Source organism: Tamandua tetradactyla, chromosome 24, assembly GCF_023851605.1.
Source record: "Tamandua tetradactyla isolate mTamTet1 chromosome 24, mTamTet1.pri, whole genome shotgun sequence".
Taxonomy (NCBI): domain Eukaryota; kingdom Metazoa; phylum Chordata; class Mammalia; order Pilosa; family Myrmecophagidae; genus Tamandua; species Tamandua tetradactyla.
Window position 1 is genome coordinate 37,331,836 of NC_135350.1, and position 20,869 is coordinate 37,352,704.

At 38.5% G+C, this 20,869-nt stretch overlaps 1 protein-coding gene across 1 annotated transcript in view; it reads left to right on the forward strand.

The window, feature by feature from the left end:
* Positions 1 to 586: 586 nt before the first annotated feature.
* GPRIN3 (GPRIN family member 3) overlaps positions 587 to 20,869 on the forward strand; it is a 65,865-nt gene continuing 45,582 nt past the window's right edge. Inside the window, exon 1 of the mRNA XM_077142866.1 lies at positions 587 to 990. The gene's annotated coding sequence lies outside the window, so the exon portion shown is untranslated. The remainder of the gene's footprint in view (positions 991 to 20,869) is intronic.

Here is a 20,869-nt window from a genome sequence, read left to right on the forward strand (position 1 = left end):
TTGGTTTGTAAGAATGAGAAGAGGCTGCATACAAGGCATTTTTGCACAGTGCCTGCCTATAATACCGTTAGTAATAGTTCTTTTACTGTGTCATTTTGCAGCATTTACAGCTTGCTTTGGGGCTGAGGGGTGAGAGTAGGGCGGGGGTGGAACACTATCAGCAAATGTCACTTCCAAATATTCAGGATAATGTACATTTTGCAAGACCTAATAAATGTCGGGCGGTCTCCTTGTTTTCAGGTTTTTACTGCACGTGGTCGTAGTAGAAACCGTCTGCTGAAGTCTAGACTCAACTAGAGTCTGGTGACCTGTGGGAGGCAGCAGGGGCCAGAATTCCTGCTGAGTCGCTCTCGGTCCCCAGCCCTCTTCTTTAATCCCCTTCTTAACTTTCCATCTGCTGCCGGTCTCCTGGCAGTAGAGCCCCAACCTGCCGGCCCCAGCCTAGCTGCCCGCCTCAGACGCAGCAGCCTTCGCTGCAACACTTTCCCCGGGGACTGGAAAGCGGGGGAGGGGTTCCGTGGGGGCGGAGCTGGGCGTCCTGCTGCCGCCCCCCTCCTCCCTCCCCACCACCCGCCGCCTACGAGGCTGGCTCTCCTTCCTCATATTCCTGGGCCAGGCAGCGCCGCTCAGGGTGGACAGATGGGCGCACCCTGGGCCTGACGGATGAACAGTCGGGCACGTGAACGCTCACCTCCAGATTGGCTCTGTGCCGAGAGGTGGCGACGGCGGCGGCCGCAGTTCCGCGGTGGGGGCAGCTCCCGCGGTCTCCTCCCGGCTCCTGCGCGCCGCCTCTGCTCTTTGCATAGTAATTTCAGTTTCTGCACGCACCGCGCTCGCTCTGGGAACCGATCTGAAAAGGACCGCAGCTCCGGGGCCCGCCGGAGCCACCCGTCTGGCGCCGAGAGCCCTTGGTTGGGATATGAGACGGGAAGCCACCGCCACAGCGCAGGGAGTGGCCCCGCCGCGCCGGGGAGAACCGGACGAGAGCAGGTAGGCGACCCGCGGTCGCGGGAGGAGACGCCCCCCGCGCCACCTCCGGCCAGCGTCCAGCCCCAGGGAATCAGAGCTTTGCAGTGTGTTCTGTGTTGATGGGGGATGGATTCGGTCCCACATTCTGCCCAGAAATCCTTTGCCTGTTGCTCTTGACCCCGGTCCCCATCCTGCGTTCCAGGAGGTGGGGGGTGGTCTTGCTCACAGGTGATGAATTTCTCTGCAAGGTCATTGCTCCCTTGGGCTCTAGCCTTGAAGGTAAATGGGAGAAGATGCCTGCTGTTCTTGGGCGGGGGGTTATAACACTCAGATCTGCACAGGGTGTATATTCGAATAGGGGTGTGTGTCTGTGTTTGTGTGTTGGTGTTTGACAATACTACACTGGCGTTTTCCTTTTTTTTTTTTTTTAGCTTCTTTTAATATCAAAGCACTAGAGTCATATGTAATATGTGTGTGTCTGTATACATTTATAAGTAGGTGTGTGCGTATATATATGTATTTGTATGTATATACATGCAAAAATATATATATATAAAACTATATATATAGTTTTTCTAGAGGTAGGCACGGAGAGAAGAAGGGCGGGCAGAGGTTGTTAAGGGAAAATCATTGTGGAGACCTGTTCAATATCTGGAGATGAACTTTGGAACCACATTAAATCTGGGTAAAGACTAGAGGCTATAAAACGGTTCTTTATATATGGATTTTTTAAAAAGATCTGAGGAGGACTGTCGCGGATAAACACAGCCGATCTTCACGCTATCCGGGCAAATGGAAAAGATGCAGGGAAAATTTCAGACGCAACAATGGGCAGTGAAAGAGGGAGAAAAGGAATACTTAGTAGAATAGACATTGGGAGGTGAATTTTTGGGAGTGGTAAGGCAGCAAATCCATGGGTAGGTTTAGAGGGTCTTCTGGAGGGGCTTTGGGAGAGATCTGTACCTGGGCTGTAGGGAGTTCAAGGTTATTATAATGTGAAATGTCCAGAATGCAGTAAAGGAGGTTCGGGAAAAAAGACAGGGATTGGGGAGAAAGGAAACTCTGAGTAGTCACCCAAGAAGTGACTACCTTTTATTCGCAGTCTTCTCCCTGTTAATACTTGGACATGCTCCATCTAAATATTTTTTGCAACACGTTTATTAAAGACCCATTGGTGCACGTTTTCATTTTGTTTTTGCAAGAAATCTGGGTCATGGTGGGACTGGAAGACATTGAAATGTTTACAACACCGGCAAGATTTGGAGAGAGGGTTGATTAAGGTTTAGCTTCATGAAATATTTACACATCTCTTGCGTGGGCTTTTGTTTGCTCTTGTTGCTGCTGCTGCATATTTTGCTTTGATAATGCTTTGAGTGTACTTCTCCCGAATGTGCTTATTTTCCAGTTATAAACTATTCTTTCTGTTCCCTTATGCTCACTATTGGCCTGCCCTGGGAATAAAGGCACATGAGTCACAGCATAAAGAAGAAAATCTTCTCTGTTGGTATCTACAAATGGCAGGAGTTTGTTTTAAACAATACTCTTTTGAAATGAAATCATGAAGAATATTTTTCAAGTTTTTCTGTGTGTTTAATGGAGAATAGGTTGGTTGATTGATAAACCAACAAAAAAGTAGTAAGTTCTCCCCAATACAAGGGGAGATATCATAGCGTTTAATTTGCTTTGGAAGCAGAGCAGAGGAACTGATGGAGAACCGTGTATAGTGTATTTTCAGTATCCTTTCATACACCTTTAAAGGAAATTTTAGCAACCTAGGAGAATATGTGGTGAGGCTTCACCTAATCACTGACTAGGCTTTTATGAAAATGATTAGGACAAAATAGCAAGTGCATCATGTTCACATGGGAAGTGAAGGACGGAAGCATTGTATGAATCAGAGCAGTCTCAATCAGAGGGCAGGGCGGTTTCCAATAAGCTGTTTTGAAATGTGGGTGTTTTTTTGTTTTTAATTGCCTCCGAGACTTGTTCAATACACTTAATTGTTTGTCCCTCTATCATTTTCTTGGGTATACCTCAAATATCCTTGAAAGGATACCTTTCAACTATCCTTCCCTGTTGGAATTTTCGGTCACAAAATCAACAGGCTATGGAGAAACACTAAAATAGTTAAGGAATCACAGAATCATGAGATATTGGCACCGGCAAGTCAGGGTTCACAATCTAGTCCCAGGTCACACTTGAGCGTTTTCAGTGGCAGTTCATTCTACCCTTTATGCATTCGCTCCCTTCCATTCACTTATTCATTCATGCACTTGCAATATGTTTCTCCTGAACTGGGCATGGTCCTGGGTTGTGGAATTGAACAGTGAATGAGACATCGTCTTAATCTGCAAAACATGGGAGGGAGACTCACTAGTTAATTGTTAATTAACTAGGTACTTGCTATTACAGGATGCGTACAGGGTGCAGTGGAAACCAGGTTGTAGAGGTGACTAGGAAAGTTTCCCACAGACTCTGAAGGGTAAAAAGAACAGTGTCTTGAAGAGGAGAGGGCAGGGCATTCCTGATACAAGGACCAAACTATGCGGAGGCCCTGGAAGAACAAACAGCTCTAATTGGTTGGAAAACATTGTGAGTAGATAAAGGTGGAAAGATAAGGATAGAGAAGGAAGCAGGATCCATCCACAAATTCTGAAGTCCAGAGAGCTTCTAACTCATCTTGTCAGTAAATCGTTTGATCTGGATAAGTAAGATAAACAGTTTCGTTTCTAGGTTCTAAATTTCTCAGATTACCCAATTTTATATCCTTCGAATATCTATAAGTTATATTTACCTTAATTTACAGGAGTCTGCTTAAAGGGTAGAAGTGTTCTTAAGAAAATCATAATTCTCTGGTCTCAGTTTCTTTATCTGTGAAATGTCTCCCACCTACTTTGCATATTGTAAAAATAAAAGAGAGAATGAGGGAATGGAGATTTGTGTTTCATAGAAATTAGTCTACTAGAAATGTGTGATATCTTCTTTTTATGACAACAGTACTCATACCAAAATTATGAATTAATATATACATCAATCATTTAATTGTTCCCGATAAATCCAAAAGGGCAAAGGTATATTGGTTTGAAAAACTGAATGAACAACAAAATAACTCAGGAGCGAGGGCTAAAGAGACTCCAAAGGCCATATCCAAATTTTAAAATTATTTTTAAATGAGAAAAATATTTACAGTGATCCCATAATAATCAATAAGTTCCCTTCTAGGACTGTGTTTTTCAAACCACAAGTCATAGACTCATTGTGAAGTCAATTTAGTGGGTCTGATCAGCACTTTTTTTTCCTAAAAAATAAAACAGGTAGGACGAAATATAAGTGCAGTTATTGTTCATGGAACTTTCAAGTGAAATATATATGGATACGTATATACATACTAAATTATGATGTAAGATGCGTGTCATACTGTGCATCACGTTTCCCCAAATCTGAAAGGTACCACTTTAAGGGGAAGATACAAGAGAGATGTTCTCCATTTGTAAGACCAGAGATCTGATGTACAAGCATGTATATTCTGAATAGCAGCTTATTGAGATAGCCAAGACATGACTAACCAAATGCTTGGCAGTAAGCTAAGAGGAGAGGAAGATTCTTGAGGACTGAATTAGCAAGCAAGACTTCAAAGAGGATGTAGAACTTGAGCTAGTTGAAGAAAGATAGATAGGATCTGGGTGGGTAGTAAGGAAGAAATGATCATACAGAAGGACGGAATAAAGACCACAGATATGACAATGCGAGGTACATTTAAGAATCATTGGGAAAAGAAAAAGCAGAATCAAGTTGAGGGGAGAGAATTACAGTAGAATTTCTTAATGGTTAGACTAAAATACCTACCACTCACAACCGCTTTTTATTTTATTTCTAAGAGTTCTTTCCCTAAGACTGCTACTTTAAGAAAGTTTAGCCAGAATAGCCACAACATCATAAATCTATCATTTCATCTTTTTTTATTTCTTTTTCAATAAATTACCAGCTAGGTTCTTTTTTAATTGAATTTGATGGTTCAACTATTGAAATTGGGTGATGCACCACATTGTAACAAGATTATTTCATTGCCCAGAGCACAACTCTAATGACTGGCACAGAGAGGTATGGGTTAATCAGGTGATTGTCATATATTCAGTAAACCCTTCTATATTCTCTTCAACAGGCCTCCTTCCCTGAGCAGTTCCTAGTTGCACAGCCCTGCGCTAGGCACTGACAGCTCTGTAAAGATGAACCGATCACTTGAAGCAAAAATGAAGGGCAGCGTCTGCCCTTGGATTTATTTTCATTTTTTCAGTTGTGCTGTGACTCTGCCATCATTATAATTAAATCTTCCAATATGTTTTTATGCATTTCTAAAAATTAACTTGAGAGTTTTTATGCTGGGGCCTAAGAGTTATGTTGAAGAGACAAAGTCAGAGAAGAAAAAGATTTTAATGGGGTTTCTATGAACCTTTTTTTTTCTTTTCACCTCTTGCTGTTTGTTTTTCCTAAGGGCTTAAGGAAAAGAAATACTTATATCCTTTTTTTGAATAAAATTATGCCTTTAATCAGAAAAAAACAGTGGTAGTTAAAATATATCTCATTGGGTTGAATTAGCTGACTTGGAGCACAGTTAAATATGGAAATTCACTTTTTTGAAAAAATTGTCTTGGGTTCCTCTTTCATCTTCCTTCACCAAGCAGAGTGTTTAGATTAGTGATAATCTAACATTTTTACATAAGAGTCAAGTCAGGAATAATAGAAGCTTTTAAGGCTGCATTTAAATTGTAAACACATTTCTTAAATTTCATAGGGGAAAATGTATGTACTGTTTCAATTTAGATTACTTACTATCTTAAATGCCACTGAGAAAAATTTTCACAGCTTTTTAGCTGAACAGCTTTCTGATTTTTCAGATCTGAAATTAGACTGACAGCTTCATTTTAAAACTAGCTGCATAATTCAGGGGCCCAAATTATTATTACTAGGCAATAATAGCTAGCCTGTGGCTGGAGGAATAAATGATGACCTGTTGAATCAGAATCAGAATCTGGAGGTGGGACTTAGAAATCTGTATTTTTATCAAGCTCCCAAAAGGATTATGATATCCAAGTTTGAACACTACTTCTCAGGCCAGGCCTTTATTTACGAGGAAAGAACAATGTTATAGAGGTTAAAAAACTTCCCTAAGTCACGGGCAGAGCTGCCACTAAAATCTAGACGTTTTGTTTCCATTCACCAATCATTCTCTGGGCTCAGAGGAAGAGGAGCTTGATCTCAAGACAATGTCAGAACTGCCTAAGTGGGTGGGGGAACCCGAATGACTTTTGCACCCAGTCCTCCAAAATTGTGAGTCAATGCAGCTGTCTCTGAGCCTTTCTTAAGGACAGGCGAGATCTCTACCCCAAGGGTCTTCTGTAGCAGAAACACTGCGGGGCTCAGCTGTGTGACCTGAGGCAAACGGTTTTCTTGGCTTTACACATCTGATTCAATTTGAGAATTTTGACTCTCGATCCTAAGCAGAGTGAATACCCAGGTCACCTTTAGGAAGATCGTCACGTCCGGTGACACTTACAGAACTAAGCAAACCTGGACAGAAATCTGGAGGCTGGAAAGTAAAGACCCACGAAGTCACAGACGTCTCCAGGGAACTCTGCGTTGCTGCTAATTCGGTTAGGGACAGCTGGACAGAGATTTCCAAAGTGCCTTTAAAAAAAATCCCATTTGCCTCTACTCATTTTCCGAAAGAAAAGGAGTCTGCACAGAATCCTTTTTAAAGCATGAATTACAAATTGTCCATCAAAGTCGGAGTTTGAACTTAGGGGAATAATCAAACAATTTTAAATTGATAGTTTTTGTTTGTTTGTTTGTTGCTTTGGCTTGGGCAGACTCCGGGAAACAAACCCAGGTCTCCAGCACGGTAGGCAAGACCTTGCCACTGAGCCACCATTGCCCACCCAATTGATAGATTTTTGACTTTTTTTTTAAGGATGCTGATTTCTAAATAGCCTAAAATCAAAATCACCACATTGTGTCTATTGGAGAACTGCTCTTTCTTTATAATGTAAAACATTGGCTAATGAAATGCTTACTGGAGTGAAGTGTTTTCGGTAAACTGTTTTTTGTGAGTAATCAATGCCTCTTTTTTGTTTCAATTCTTGTTGACAATTTTTCTACAATGTAATAGCCTGTGTCTCTCCGTCTGCCTTAATTGGTACTATATGCCAAATACCATGAGGATTCAGAATTTTGCATTGCCTCTAGATTATCCTGTTATGGCTGTGTGGGACAATAAAAGAGCTGCTGAATATAATATGGCATTTAAAATTTTTTTCTTCTTTTGTACTCTGATATGAATGTGCTTTTTTCATGATACACTGAAAAAATTTTGTTGTTCAAAACTGCAAAAAATACTTGAGTCATCGTAGGTTCCAGTTTAATGGACCTTGGTCTTTTCTTTTGCCATTACATCATTTGGGAATACTAGTACCTTCACCCTAAATTCATTTCTCCAACTCCTGAAAACATGTCTTAAAGCCTTATTATTATTGCAGCAAACCCTCCATGATTGTTAAGACCAGTTTCTAACTTTTATTTTTTATACAGCATGAAGTTTTTATTTATATTGTTCCTCAGGTACACCTTTCTTTGAAGTCTTATACACATTATATCTTCTTGAAAAATGCAGGTAAAAATGAAGCAACTAAAATTTTAATGCTAATAAGAATTTTAATCAAAGTTAGCAAATGAATGTACATTTTCCACTGCATCCTTGAACTAGTAAAATTGATTTTTGAAACATGGGTGTGGGAGATTGGTCTTGTTTCCATATTAAGCATGTTTGAAATCAGTCAGAGAGCAGAACCTTGTCGGAGTGTCAGGGTCAGGGTCTGAGATCTGATTAAGTGACTGAAAATGCCTGTGCAATCTCCTCCGCACAGGGGAAGATTTCTTAATGATGCCTATACATTCTCAGAGCAGAAGAACGCTCTGCCATGAGCTTCTGATACATATACATTCTGGTGCACTTCGTTTAACCTGCCTGGGCCTCGGGTTTGCAGATGTGTGTACCACATCAGAAATTGAAAACTAACAGTCTGCGAGCCTAGCAGGAAGCCCTTGCTTTATTTGGCCTGTGGGGTATTTATTTTTAATTAAGCCAATATTTAAAAATCAGATCTATTATAAAAAAATGAATCACTGGACCCACATTCTTCGGACTGGAGCTGAACAGCCACTTGTGCTATTTCCCTGCCACTCCCTATTGTCTCTCCAACATTGAGGCTCCATATATGTTACTTGTACTCAGCAACTCCACTTAATCATATTACCGTCCCAGAATTAGAAGCTGTAGGTATCGAGTTTGAGAGGTCTGGACAAGAGGTTGTCTGAATAACATGGGCTCTAAAATGCTATTACTTTGCTCATGAAATTGATGTGTTTCTGCAAATTAGAGAGATAGTTGTACTGACTGCAGTTTTCTGCCTGTGTCAGTTAGGTTACAGAACCGGCAGGATAACACACACACACGCAAACACACACACACACTTTTGCTATAAGGCATTGACTCAACTGATTGTGAGGCCTGAAAAGTTAAAATTCCATCAGGCAAGCCGCAGGCTGGAAATTTCAGTAAAGGTGATATTGAAGTTTTGAGTCTGAATTCCTTAGGTGAGGCTAGCAGTCTGGAAATTTCAGTAGGAGTTGAGGTTGTAGTCTTGAGGCAGAAAATTTGAACTCGAACCCTCATTTCTGGCTGTTAAGACTTCCAACTAATTAGATGAGGCCTACCCACATGACTGAGGGCAGTCTCCTTTGCATAAGGTCAGCTGATTGCAGATGCTAAGCCCATCTAACAAAAAACCTCCACAGAAGCAACTAGGCCAGTGTTTGACCAAACAACCGGATACTAAAACCTAGCCAGGTTGACACACGAAATTAACCATCACACTCCTATAAACCATAGCAACAGTGTAAAAGGTTTCTATCATCAATGAAAAGTGTAGATTCTGTGAAAGTTTAATAAAAACTAAGTTGACCTAATCTGTCACTAAGAGTGTAGTGGGGTTTTATTTGCTTCCTTACTTGATTCTTACTGTACGACACGTGGTAAATATAAAATCTTAATGGTTTTAGCAATAATTTGGTTTGTTTTTTCTTTTCCTTAAAGATCAATGACTAAGATATTACACTGATTTGCTATAGGTATTTGTTAATGCACCATATCTTTATTTTATGTTGAATTTTATGTACAATCTTTATGTATACAGTTCTGTATCCTCCTGGAAGCTGAAAGCATATGCCAAATTTTTAGGTAATAATGCATTCTTATTTAGAAGACCTGGCAGTTGAGATAAGCCATCAGGGCTAATGTGGACTCATATCCCAGCTTGTGTCTGAGAAACACTCACCTGATGACGGCACTTCAGTGTTTTGTCAACCCATCTCTGAAGCTTGTCAGATCGCTGCCCAGTCTGGGCACTGATTTGAGTGGAATCGCTCCGTTAATATGGCTAAAAAGAAGTCGACTTTGTCAGGGTTGATTTATTTGCGTTGCAAATAAAGACAAATGCCCTTTTGACACAACAAGCTGGAAAACTCAGGCGGATCTCTTCTGAAGAGAGAAAGCTGTCTTAATAGCTGTCTAAAATCTATCATTCTTTCTCAACTTTTTGCTGCCACTTTCCTTCCTCAGGCACACTTCACTGCTTGCCACCCCTGCATCGTGCCTCCTACTTTACTTCTAAAAACATCCTTTCATCTAATTATTAATCCAAAAGTGTCGGTGCTTCAGCATCTTCACTCCAAGAAGACAGTGCTAAGAATAGCACCAAGCCAAGCCAACAGAGGACACAGAGCTGCGTGACTCTTAATGCTTTCTTGTAGCCAGTGGCATTTCCTTATAGAACGATGTCTAAGCATTTAAGTATTAGGCACCATGACACCCGAGATATATTGATAATATATAGAAGGCCATAGATGTTAAAATTCGTCAGGGATGAAACTAGCATTACTTTAATGATTTTAAATAATGCAGGTTCAGTTACACTGAAACTTCCATGTTCATTTATAAAGAGACTATTTTCCTTTCCCTTGATGGTTATTTTGACATTTAAAACTGTATTGATGGGTTTCTAAAAGTTCATCTCCCTGTGGTTTGTGGATTTAAAGAGAGATGGTAAAAGTTAATAGCCTGAGCTGGACTGGATTTCGGATATATCCATTATTTCTGCTTTTCAAATTAAATAAAAGCTTGCCTCAAACTGGAAATAGGAGTTTATTTCAAAGATGGGATACAGAATATGAAATAAGGTTGGTGGAAGATTTTGATTTAAGGAATGTGGATTCCTTGGGTCATTTAATAAATCTGTATTAAGCACTTAATAGATATGTTAGGCCCTATAATATATGCTAGGGATTCTAAGTTGAATAAAATAAACTTATTAATAAATATGGTTCTGATAAAGTCAGAGTAGGCTGTTTTCCTGGACAGAATCTCAGGAAATGCTTCCTGTGTACCAACACCAAGGCTTTTCTGTCCCAAGCAGGAACCCCCTGTGCCCCTTTCTTGCTTCCTGTAGGCTTAATTTCTGTTCCTCTTCACAGTTTTGCCACCTGCTAGTCACACCTGGGTTCCTTTCTCCCAGCCAGGCCAACTGGAAAACTAGAGGAAGTTTTCCCCACACTATACTTCCTTCATGTCACTGAAAATAAAAACATGGGTGTGTTGTGTTTTCAGCATTATTCTCCTAAAAACAACCAAGAAACAGAGGGTACCAAAAGTGACAAAATTGGGACAGATACAAGAGTTAAGAAATCTTATAACACTCTGTAGATGGCTATTCTGCATACTAAAGGAAATTTCTGCCCCATGAGAGATACCAGGACCTCAGTATCCCATTCACCCAAGTTTGTTTCCTATTCAAGAAAACCTCTCCAAATGCAAGTTGGATGAATGAGTCGCATTATGGTAGAACTAATGTTGTTATTAGGATTAGTATAATTGATATTAGAGAAAACTGGTCTAAATTATTTTTAATACAATCATTTGATGTCATGGTACTTTATCATTACTAATAAATTGCTTGTGATATACTAGTGTGTTTTAACACTGATATAGGACCACAATTTTAGATTATTGCTTAGACTCTCAGGAACCACCTCTCCCCTAAGTGGATTTTCTTGAATCAGATCATAATTGGGTAATATACACGTTTCAGGATACCGAAAATACCCAGCTATTTTCATAGCTGCTCTATGAAATACACCATACCTTCTCGCTATCTTTTTTTTTCCCTAAGATGGTACTCATGACTCTTACTTGGCCTTCCCCTCCAGGGCTAGCACCCTGGAAATCCCAGTGGTAATTCATGTCTTTGGAAAGTCTGGTGAGTGATTCCATCTCTGAATTTACCCCTTCTGGGAGGAGAACGCCTTACTTCACTGCCCAGAGGGCAGTGGTTTGGGAAAATAAGAGATGGGAACCTTCATTCATAGAGCTAGAGATAAGAAAAAAGAATGAAGGATCAACTAAGTACATGAGGGCAGAGGGCATAGAATGAAGTAAAGGACTAGCAAGAGAGCAACAGGGTCCACTCAGGGGCACTTTGCGTCTTGTGTGCAGGGCCCAAGAGGACCCTGTTACGTTTATCTCTATCCATATACTCTCCATTGTGAGGACATGGGTGATGCCCTAATGGGTAGACTGCAGGTCTGTATTAGAAGAGCTCCAACTTTCAAAATTTCATTCTGTAGGCTTCCAGTCTAAACCCACTTTTCATTTAAACAAATCTATTATTTCCCCCATTTTAGTTATGAGGAAACAGATTAAGTTTATACTATCATTTATACTATTATTTTCCCCCATTTTAGTGATGAGGAAACAGATTAAGTAACTTGCCCACAGTTCCACAGTTAGTAATTGACTGAGCCAGAATGAAAATTCACATTTTGTCCAACTTTAAATCCCATGTATTTCAGCACTATGCTATACTGCAATGCTTCTGTTGTGCCTGTGAGCTCAAAGAAACTATGTAGAGTGGGTCAAAATATGAGGAAAAGGCAGTATTTTGTGGGCTACTTTCTTCTCTCTTGGATTTCATTTTGTGTTGTTTAAAAATGAAGTGTGAAATCATTGGAAAGTCATTTTTGAAGCAAACAGGTGAGTTCAAGGACAGACAGTTTAGGCTAAAACTTTATAAATCATTGTACAGGTGATAAAATTGGCAAACATAACTTTTTATCAAAATACCCAGGTGACATATGTGGTTAGCAAACAGCATTTCTTTGTTTCTCAAAAGAAAAATCAAATACATTTCACATAGTCACGTGCATGTGCACACACGCAAACACACACACACACATACACCAAACAAGGAAAACCAGGCATGAGTCTTTGTCAGCCCTAACTGTGGACTTTGGACTTGGAAACTATTTATAGAAATATTGTTTTTGTGATTGATATTCTAATCATAGACATTCGTTTACTCATGAAAGTTGCACAATTTCTTATTATAGTTTACAGCTGTGTATTCTCTTTACAAATTGAAGACTGAAATGAAAGTAATCAATGTACAGGAGACCCATTTCAGACAGATTCCTTATTAAAACAGTAGTTCTAATGGAACAAATGACAGAGGAATGAATATATGCATTTTCATCCACTTTAAAGTTGAAAAATCCATGAATTTCTTTTCTTTTCAGCTCCTTAATAAACAATTGATTTTTTTCTAGAAAAAAATTTCTAGGAAAAAAGTGTCATTGATCATCACTAGACTCTTTTTGTCAGTCTGAAATGTCTTTACTACATTGTGTAGCTCAACATCTGAAGTCCTTTTTTCCAGGAAGTAGCACAGTGAACTGTGCAGCTTTTCAATGTGCAGAAGATTTTCCATCAGTGACATGTGAGATGCGTTTTTGAGAATATACAGATTTACTCTCTCTTTTTTTTTTTTTTGGCATGGAACAGTCTCCGGGAATTGAACCCAGGTCTCCCGCATGGCAGGCAAGAATTCTGCCACTGAGCCACCGCTGCACTGCCGTAGATTTACTTTTGGGGTGGGGGGGGGGAATGCATGGTCTAGTAATCGAACCCAGGTCTTCCACATGGAAGGCGAACATTGTACCACTGAACCACCTGTGCACCTGCCCCAGATTTACTTTTTATTGTAATAGTTATTTTAATATAAAAATATGTTAAGAAAAAAAATTGTTATTTTAAAAAATATGTATTTTATGGAAACAGACAACTGATATATCAAAAGCCATGATTTCACAGATATTATTTCTTAGGACTAGGATAACATTTCCAACTGGTGCACCAAAGTCAATTTAATGAAAAATATTAAGATATAGTTTATGTAAGAAGTATATAAAGCAAAAATCATGAAAGAGGTACACAGATGCCATAATTTATGATATCCGTATGTGGAATCTTGTCATTACCCAAGATACCTCAGGTTTTCCCTAGAAATGAGAAGATTAGTCCAGAAATCCCTAATATCAATCAGTTCTACCTCTGATGTCTTTTTTTCTTTTACTTTTTTTTTTTTTTTTTTGCAGTCTTGCATTTTTTTCTTCATTCTTGGGCTTGTTTTCTGAATTTTATAACTCTTCAGCTTATTTTGGAACTTGGAAAAAGACTGTTGTGTCTCCCCTTATCCATCCCCACCAAGCATGTATGATTCATTCATTTACAAATGTCCTCACTAAACTTCCTATGGAGAGCTTATGTACTACTAGTTGTTGTGGGCATGCAAAAAAGTTACACAGTTATATACATCCGACATCTGGGGTAAGTGAACATGCGTGTCTGTGATTGCCATTAATGTTGAAGCCCTTGAAAGCCCTGAATTTCTGCTGTCGTTTTTTCTCTGTCCCTTCTGTATGACTGTGAGCTCTTCAATGGAAAGTCCCTTCACTGATAAAACGGTGTTGTCTAAATTCACAGTACAGCTTTAAACTGAACACATATAGATTGGGGTTATACGTGAGGATGAGCAAAAAAGGGCTTCTACATTTCATAGCTAGAATATTCTAATTCTTGGGTCAACATGGTAAAAGGGGAAAAATTAATAATAATTTCATGATTTGGGGGTAGAGGGGAGTATATCTTTAGTCAGTTCGAACTTTCTGCAAGTCTGAATTGAATGAGGAATTCTAACATTCGTGAGTTTCTTTTTTTAGTTCAGCGACATTGAAGGGGAAATCAAGTTCAATAGAATTTATTATATCTTTCTGTATAACTTACCCCCAAAAAAGTGATGAAGTTATAAGTATCATTGTTACTACTTGTCCTTGAGAAGCTTTGCTAAAATGTTTTAAAGTAATTGAATGTGGCAAGTCTAAATTGTCATAAACATCTGTTTAATATCATTGTAGGTGTTTTATGTTTGCAACAATTCATAAGTTTTTTAAAGTGGTGAAAAGGATATAACTGTGGTTTCCTGCCAGAGTTTCTATATAATAGCGAAAAAAGCGTCAGAGGATGCAGTTGGCTTTGGTTGTTTGCTCATACTTTGCTGGTCTTTTCTTTCTTTGTAAAAAAACAGGAAGCTGAAATTTGTTCTTTACTTAATTCAATTGATGTTTAAAAAGGACTTATCTGTGTACCAGTGTGAAAGGATGTAAAGATGAAAAGATGCACCACTGCCGTTAAAAACCATAAAATCTTATTTAAAAAAAATTGAAGTGAAGTGCCTAGGGTAGTATTTATTGACTCTTAATGCATGCACATTCTGGATAAAAATTGATTAATTGAAATTATTTTCAAATTTTTAATGTTTACACTTTACTGTGACTAGATATAATGTTCACATTAAAATCTATTAAGGCGTCACAGTAAGACTCATTTTGAAGAAACAGGTAGATAGCTCAGGCAGTTTTAACTCTGATAATTGTACCAAGGTTCAAATTAGTTTGTTAGTTTTTCTCTGTTCTCTGGTCATAGAATCAAACTCACAATTGCCCCTGCCATTAGTTTGAGGAGAATTGGGCAAAAGAGCATTTTCCTAGCCCCCATCTCAAAAATGAGGAAAAAGAAAATGACCTAGTTAGGCTTAATATGTCAGTACTATTTCATTTGATACTGTCATAAATTTAGAACAAAAGACATGTACAAAAGAATATTTGTAACCAAGTATATACAAATTCTGAAGAGAAAAGATTTGGTGGAAGCCATATCATTTAGGAAAGTAAAACCACTGTGGATGATATGGACTGATGGGCTTATTATAAGTATTAGATCTTAAACAATTGAGAGAACTTCTGAAGAAGTTCTTTTGCATCTGGTGTTGGTTCTGAAGTCACCCTAGGTCAGCAGAGCTGGAGGTCGGGAAGAAAAGCTACATGTCAAGTGAGGCTGAATGAGGACTAACTGGAAACTACAAAGAAAACAGAACCTGTAAAGACAGACTGCAACCTGTGTTTGACACACACCCCTCCTGCAGACTCAATGACCTGGAAGAACTGCAGAAGGGGTTGGCACCATCACAGCAAAGCCATCCAGGCACCTGACTCAGATGCTGAAGGAGGAGATCTGGTAGGAGCTGAAGGACGGGCACCCTGGCTTTTCCTGACATCAGTTAGGTGAGCCCAGGAGATCTGTAAGCAGCACCTGTTGCACTACACCCACCTTCAGAATGTAGAAATCCTGCCATTCAGCTCGACCTTCCAAACTTTACATAAATTTCTCTTGTAAGCAACCCTGTCCAAGTGCCAGCCATTCATGGAAGGGAATTCTGGGAAACGGTGCCCATCTGAGCTGAGCTGATACAGTACAAAACCACCACAGAAGCAAAGCTAATAAATGTTTAAGGTCAGAAGTTCCCTTGTTTTTGAGGTTTACAAGAAGCCTTTCTACTGTAGGACTTACTCTACAGCCTGCTCATGGATTATGTTTAAGCAGTTTTCTTCTTTGGACTGATGCAAATTCTCTCTATAAACAACTATAAATTGTTGGTTTACTTCCTTTGAAAATTAAGTTTTAGAAGAAATAGCTGTAAAGACATTCTAAGGTTCATGTCATTTAAGCCACTGAGCGCAGCTCTTCAAAATATGCATCATCCTCAAATATGAAAAGGAATGACAGCAACTCAACACATGGCGGGATGATGTAGCGATAACCATATTTTCTGCTATAATAGACTCCAAACTCTGTTTTTAGATTCTGTAGGAGCTCTAGAAGGTTCATATAGTGTTTCAGAGAAGCAGAAGCACTTTCAGAAAGAAGCTGCCTTGCCACTGTTCTTTTTTTTTTCATGTTTCTTTTTATTTTTGATTTTTGTTTTGAGACTCTTTCTTCTCAAGACCTTGTAAAGTGGTGAGCTTACTGAATCTGACAGTATTCAGCCAGATGCTATAGCCAGGATCCTGGCAAAGTCTGTGAATATTGTGAAGATCATTCCGTTTCCAGGATTCTTTGACTGATTCAGTGACTCTCAACTTCTTTGCCCCACCTCGCTTGATTAATGATGTTTGCAGACAGGTGTCCCCTGTAATTCCAACTTTTTCTCTTCCACTAAAATGCAAGTAAGTGATTTAATTTGTAAAATTATTTATTTATTGGTTAAATAATCCACAAGCTCTTAGATACTAGCAAAAATGATTGTTTTCTTGTCTTTCATATAAAGCACAAGAAATCCATTGCTCAGGTACTTCAACATCCCCATCATATTTTCCAATTTATTCCTTTTAAAGCAAAGAAACTAATCTATAATTTAGACACGTGCCATAAAAGTAAATTCAAATGAAAAAATATTCATGTAAAGGGGAGCGCAATGCATAGTTTTATTAATTTGTTTTTAATTTTACAACACTTGGTAAAATTAGGCAATAGTACATTATGCTTTGGACATACTGTATGTTTAATCTTACCATATGAAAGTGTTCATTTATGAGCATGTGTTATTTGCCTTTTGTTGCAAATTCCTGTACTTAGGGTAGAACTGCAGTGTATATACAAAGATGAATCATATTTATTTCTTACCTGTAAAGAAATCTATAATTTAGTGGGGAAGATAATACAAAGAAAACAATGAAGAAAGAGGGGGACGTGTTGAATGTGGGCCTATTATGGAAGTGGAAATATGATTCTAAAAAGATGAAGTTTAAAAATTCTATCCTACATTACACACTGAGAATGGCAAAAAAAAAAAAAAAAAAAAAAACAGCACCCAAAAAAACCCTGATAATGCCAAGTGTTGACAAGGATGTGAAGTGACTAGAACCCTTCTTGTTGCTAGTGGGGAGACAAAATGGTACAGCTGCTATGGAAAAGAATCTGGCAGATTTTTATAAACTTAAACATTCATTTACCATATGGCCCAGTAATCCCACTCCTACCTACCAAAGTGAAATGAAAACCTGTGGTCACACAAAAGCTTATTTATAGCAATTTTACTAATAATTAACCAAAACAGGAAATAACCCAAATGTCCCTCAACTGGGGGGTGAATAAACAGTGTGACATCCATGCAATGCAGTACTACCCAGCAATCAAAAAGAATAACTATTGTCACACACATGACAGATGAATCTCAAATTTGGCAGTGATTATTAGTCATTATATAAGTTGTTTTGGAGAAGAATAAAGGAAGCATTTCTGAGACAGCTCTAGCTCAAGCATGATGTGATAAGCAGTTGTTGAAATTTTGCACCTGGAGTCAGAAAAGTTGGGATCAAGTCTGATTAGTGGGACAAGCCACATAAGTTTCGGAAGCCTCAGTTTTTGGATCTATGAGATTAAAGTAGAAATTATAAGTAATAAGATCCATGGGAGCTTTGTATATCTTGAAGAGCCTTATAAACATAAGGGGGTATTGTTATTTGCTTCTCAGATATTGGAAGGCAAGTTGCAAATATTTGGAGAACTAGGGACTGAATGAACATGGGAGGTTGAGGGAGCAGAAGCTGTCAGAATGATTCCAGGATTTTAAGCCCAGACTTGTCTGGGAAACATTGGTGCCATTAATAGAAATAGAGATGCCAGGAAGGAAATTTCCTTTTGGCATAATGATGTCAAATCAAGTGTTGTATATTGAGTTTTTGATACTAGCTCTACATTCAGGTCAACTATTTGGCATACGTTATAAAATAGAGGACCCAGAATGTAGAGAGATGGGCAATGCTTATAATTACTGCTATTGGAGTCAGTACCATTAGGTAGCGTTAAGTGTCAAAGATGGGAAGAGGGGAAAGTTCCTGACTAAACACATATTTAGAGACTCAGAGAAGTAATAAGTATAACCTAAGCTTACAAAGGGAACCATCGGATAGTAGGAAGTCACAAAGAGTATCATGGAGAGGTGATAGTCTGTAGGGGAAAATGATGCCAATATTCAAGGTCATTGAGGAATAAGATTCAGTTCCCTCATCTTAAAATTGAGAAAATCCTTGTTGGCTTGTTGTAGAGAGCAAATAAGAGACAGCACTAGTGCAATATCCTTTAATAGCAGGCTTAAAAACAGTAGTTATTATTATGATTATTGGGAAATATTAATTCTCATTTTTGACATATATTAGAAATCTTTAAAATAGCACCAAGACCTTGTGAGGTTCATAAGTGTTTGGTGTTGTCTTTTTTTTAGATACACCATAGGCTAAATTTGCTGCAGATTAACTTCTGCTGTCCTTCAAAGGGTAAAATATAGCTCAACTCCAGTTTAGAAAAGCTTCATATTGTTCTGACAAAATCACATTGTTTTTCAGTAATTTTCATTAGGAGGCCCTGCCAGGGGAAAAAACAAAACACAAATTTCCCTTATACAAGCTGAAGTTGAATTATACCAAGGTACAGAGGGTAAGAGCGTGATCATTTGCTTTTCTCTGTCCTAATGTGGAGTACAGTAATGCTAACTTACAGTCCTAAAGGTGGCAATGAGATGTTTATGAAAAGTTAATTGGCTCAAAATCATTAGCGAAGGGGAGAACAATTGTTGTAAAATTAGTTTGATCTGCACACTTTTATATTGTCTTATAAATTAGTGACCAAGAAAGCATTGAAAAATTGTATCACATATTCTTTGCTTTTGAGTAAGAAGCTGAATATCTCTGCTTTGATTCATGCTAGAGCCAGTTTGCATTACAAGGAGGGGGAAAAAAACTTCCCTTCATGATCACACACTGAAACTCGTCTCAAATTGGATGCCTTGAAAATGTATGCGATTTAGGACACAGTGGAAAGCAGAAAATGCTCAGGAATGTCTTCAGTTACTCTGGGAAAAATTATCCAAGGTGAGGAGCAGGATAAGTGGTCTTAAGACTCTCATGACTCGGAATTTGATGGTACATCTTTCCATGTATTCAGGATGATCAATCCAGCAAACATCTTGGAAACTCCCAAGAAAATTGGTAAAACATTTTTTTTGTCATTACCTGACACAGGTTTGATGGGCTGACAGTTAATTGAGAGTAAATTTTCTTCTACATCTGTTGAAGTCAGCAAAAATCGACATTTTTAACTTTACAGTATAATGTTATTTTCCTAATGTTCAAACATACAGAAACCTTGAGATAATTCAAAGTAATAAGAGCCAATTTTAATCTGACATTAAAGTCTATTCATAATAAAGTGATGCCCTAAAGCCATGTTTTTCAATGTGAACTTTAACCCCATCCCCACCTCTCTTGCCTCATACTCTGAAGTTCTAAGCACAGTTGACCACAAGGGACCACCACAGGGTCTACTTTCCTGTCTTTCAGTCTTTCTTTCAGAGCCTCTTGCTTCTGCCTCCAAAGCTCAGTTCTTAAAACTCAACTCACATCTTCACCCTGTGTTAGGGTAAGGGCACATGCTCTAATTTGGTCAGTGATTAGATGTATTAAGCACAATAGGCTAACTTCTGTTACAATGACAAAATTTCAATAGCTTAATGAAATAAAATGATATGTATGTATTAAAATGCATTTGCCACACCTCCAGATAGCCTATTTGTTTGTTTTGTTTTGCATGGGCAGGCACTGGGAATTGAACCCAGGTCTCCAGCATGGCAGGCGAAAACTCTGCCTGCTGAGCCATCGTGGCCCAACCCCCAAATGGCCTTTTAAGTTCACCCCAGTGTTGGACATCTGTGCTCTTATTCACCCATAGCACTTTACTGAAGAGTTATTTTTAGGATTATTTCTTCCCTAATATGTTTAATTTTGGAGGGCAGTAGCCAGCTTTTATGTGTCTTTATATAACTTTTACATATTTTTGTTTAGCTCACACAAAACTTGGCACAATGTCTCATGACTAGAAAGCCTCAATAAATGTTTATTCAACTCAGTTCATTTTCCATCAGTTCTTAAATTCTTCACGTTTATAATGATAGAGTAGTAGACTTTAAAAATACAACTCACTGTATGGGTAATTTTGTGGGACTACATTCTGAATCCTTTTAAGATTTATAGTTTGTTTTCTTTTAAATTCTGTCTTGGTATCTTTAATTTAGTGAGAGAACACCACCACCACCACCCCCTCAGTACTTAGTGACATTTTTTATTTGAGATTTTGGTTTTCTACTCATTCTGAAAGTCAGAAAGCTCCCAGAATCAGTAACATGGAACATAAGAAATTAAAGTACAAGAGGAGATGTTCATAGGAAATAGAAGTAAATTGGACTTGGGTCACATTTGAAAAACCTGAAGGAAAAAAAGACAAAAAGAACTATGGAAAATTTTTTAAGTAAGGTTTCTGAATATGAGGTGGATTCTTAGATGAAAAGAAAGCATAACTCTTGCAGTAAAAACAAAATATAGGAAAGCAGCAGCGAAAGGTGAATTCCACTGGAAGGGAACTATCAAAGCAGACTGAAGACTGACTCCAGACAAAGAAGGAGGAATCAAAAGGCTGAGCACAAGATTTTGAGGATGGATCATCGTTATTCAGTGGTTTTAATGAACATCACCTGCATGATAATATTATCTGTACAGCTTTAATAAG